Genomic DNA, 3192 nt, shown 5'->3' on the forward strand with positions numbered 1-3192 from the left:
TTTAGAAAATACGTATGGAAATTGAAAGGATGATGGTTTACTAAAATAAATAAACAAGGCATAATAAAAAACAAAATATTCAAATTTTTTTAAGAAAATTATTTTTTATTTTAAAGGTGCATTAGATGTTTTGTGCGTGGCGTGCTTTGCAGTTTGATCTTGGTGCGTGTTTCACATCAAAAAGGTAATATTATTATATGAATTCTGTTGTCAATCGAACGGTTCACATTTTTGTTTAAACGACCTACCACAAATTTTTAAAATTTAAGTCATTAATCTTTTGTACAATATTTTCAAATTAAACACAGTAGGTAGGTACATTTATCACCTAACTGTATCACGATTAAACGTTAAGCATTAATTACGGGCTTACAAATGCATAAAAACATATGTTTTGTTAAATTTGTTTCCATATTAATTCGATTATACGTCGTTACGTCGTCACGTCGTGGTATTTTAGTATTAACTATATTTCTGCCAGCAAAGACAATATACATATTGTACTAACAAATTATTATAATATTATAAACTGTATTATAATATAATATAGTGAATACAATATGCAATCCCACATTTCATATAAAATAAGATCCAACGACATTAAAAACAGCATTATAAAATGCATATAATGCACTTAGGTTTATGACGTATTGTTTAAAGTATTATATTCTTGAAAATCGCATCATATTATATAATAATTGTATAATATTATTGTCTAGCTGTACCTATATGGAAATGTCACATGCGTTTTTTGCCTACACTTGTACTTAACTACTGTACATAATTGTTTGGGTTATCACTTGATTTTCGCCAAATGAAATTAAAGTTATTACAAAAACCATTGCCCCGTTTCACTTAATGGGTTATTTAAATTAACGGTCTTTATGTTCGCCAAAAACTATATAAAAAAAAACAACAACAACAAGTCGAGGGATAATAATTCTCACCCTTGCAGCCTTACACAACGTCGTAGTAATGAAAAAAACATTTACTAACTTAACATTCAAACTGCCAGACGTTCTTTTCTTTTTTCCAAGACAAAAGTTGAATGAGGTCATTGTGCCATTATACTTGAAGTTTACCCTTATTATAATAATACAGACACGCAGACGACAATTATGTATTCAAATAACGTTAATTAATGCGATTTGATGTATATATTATATTATATATTGGTACACAGACAGATAGACAGTATTTTTACTCCGATAAGAAGTTATCCAAAGTAAATGAACACTTTGGAAATAAATATTGATTTCGTTCAGACGTCTCGCGTTTGTCTTCGTGTTTTCGTTTAATGTTTGTGAGTCGGTTGACGGTGCGCATTTATGTATTTACACGGCGCGCTCGTAAATTAATAATATATGTTTAACCCAAAAATCAACAGAACGATTTATTACGTAAAGTTTCGATATATTTACCTATCGAAATAAATATATATTATAATGTATATACCACGTTGCAGTTGCGGTAAACGGGAATCATATTTTCGACGTTCTTAGTAGCAATTTCTGAAATTGTTTATGTTGTATAACGATTACAGAACGACGGATACTTATAATCAGTTGATGGTCTCGTGAAAGTTTAATACTTACCGTTTGTTGTGCATATTACATTATACATATCCCAAGCTCGACAAAATCAATTCATTGCAAAACATTTTTGGGAATATTTAGTACTTACGTAATTATTATTAGTTTGAATACCCAGAATTTGTACGATTCTAGGTCACCCGGAAAATCGATTTCCTTTGGAAATGCTGGTACACATAGATTTCTGTGATATCATGATACCGGGTCGCTGTAAATCGGATCGCATTTTTAACTATTAAATTTCGGCTATTGTATATTTTATACATACATACCTACTATTAGGTTAATAAATTCTGGTCCAAATATATTTTTATTCGTAAGTACGTAAGTTGCGTCATGGGATATTTTTAGACCTAGGACTGTGAATATAATTATGGTATGGTTAAAAATATTGGTTTTGCTGTAAAATATTGGTGTTGATTGTTTATATTCTTAAAAATGAGTGATTAAGTATCTAACTTAAAAAATGTTTATGAATGTACAAATAATTCTTCCCGTATTTTTCATACGTTATGGAAATACCCACGTGCCTACAATTTACAGTGTTTAACTCAATGAATGTAATTTTTTTCGGGAGTGCAAATTCAAAACCAAAATATGAAATACTGACTTATACTCTTATAAAATAGGTCGAAATGAACAAATGCACAAATGTACGGCCATCTAAAATACATTTAACTACTTAAGTGACATAATTATGTAGTTATTTAAACCCTCTAAATAGTTGTACATACTAAAAACCTAAAATTTATTTAAAAATTAATTAAATTCAAGCAAGTCCTGCAAGTAGGTACAGTGTAAAATGGGATGAGAAATATATAATAATATATGATACCTATGTCTTATTTTTTTATTTTATTGTTCTTACGCTTCGAGAACTTTGGCTATTTTGAACTGCATTAAACTAGGAAAGATTAAATTTAATAAATGAAACTTAACACACCAATTATTACAAAACAGACAACAGTGACGGTAAAAAACAAAAGAGCTGGTACTTATACAGGTACAAATACAATATATAATATTTATTTATAAAATTTACATTTTGTCCATGTTTGCCGGTTTCTTCGAACATTTTGGGGTGAGGAACATACTGCATTTTGCAAGTTGGTGAATTTTGATTACATTTATTTTTGGAAATTAAATTAGTTATTTATAATTTTTATTCAAATCATATTTTGATCACAAACCATTCCTAAAATATTTTTAAGTAACCGGAACAAATTAATTTTCTTAAATAAATAAATTGATTTAATATTTTATTAGTATTCTTGAAAAAACAATAATTGATTTTCGTGAAAGTTTGTAAATTATTGTTTTTATAGGCAACGTTTGGTGCTATATCTTACGTTTTTATGCCAAGCCGTTGACGTATTCTAGTTTTATATTGTGTCGAGTGTAATATTATATACGTACTACATAAAACGAATATCGTTTGCAGGGACCGTCGTGGGTAGTTGATATAATATAATATTATACATTATAATATATGTCATCTCCGTATCGAAACACGTTTGCGAGAAACGGACGAAAGCCCATCACTGAAACTGATGTCTATTATATAGTATAATTCGATAGTACCTATATTGTATGAACCTAT

This window comes from Metopolophium dirhodum, chromosome 2 (assembly GCF_019925205.1).
Source record: "Metopolophium dirhodum isolate CAU chromosome 2, ASM1992520v1, whole genome shotgun sequence".
NCBI classification, from domain to species: domain Eukaryota; kingdom Metazoa; phylum Arthropoda; class Insecta; order Hemiptera; family Aphididae; genus Metopolophium; species Metopolophium dirhodum.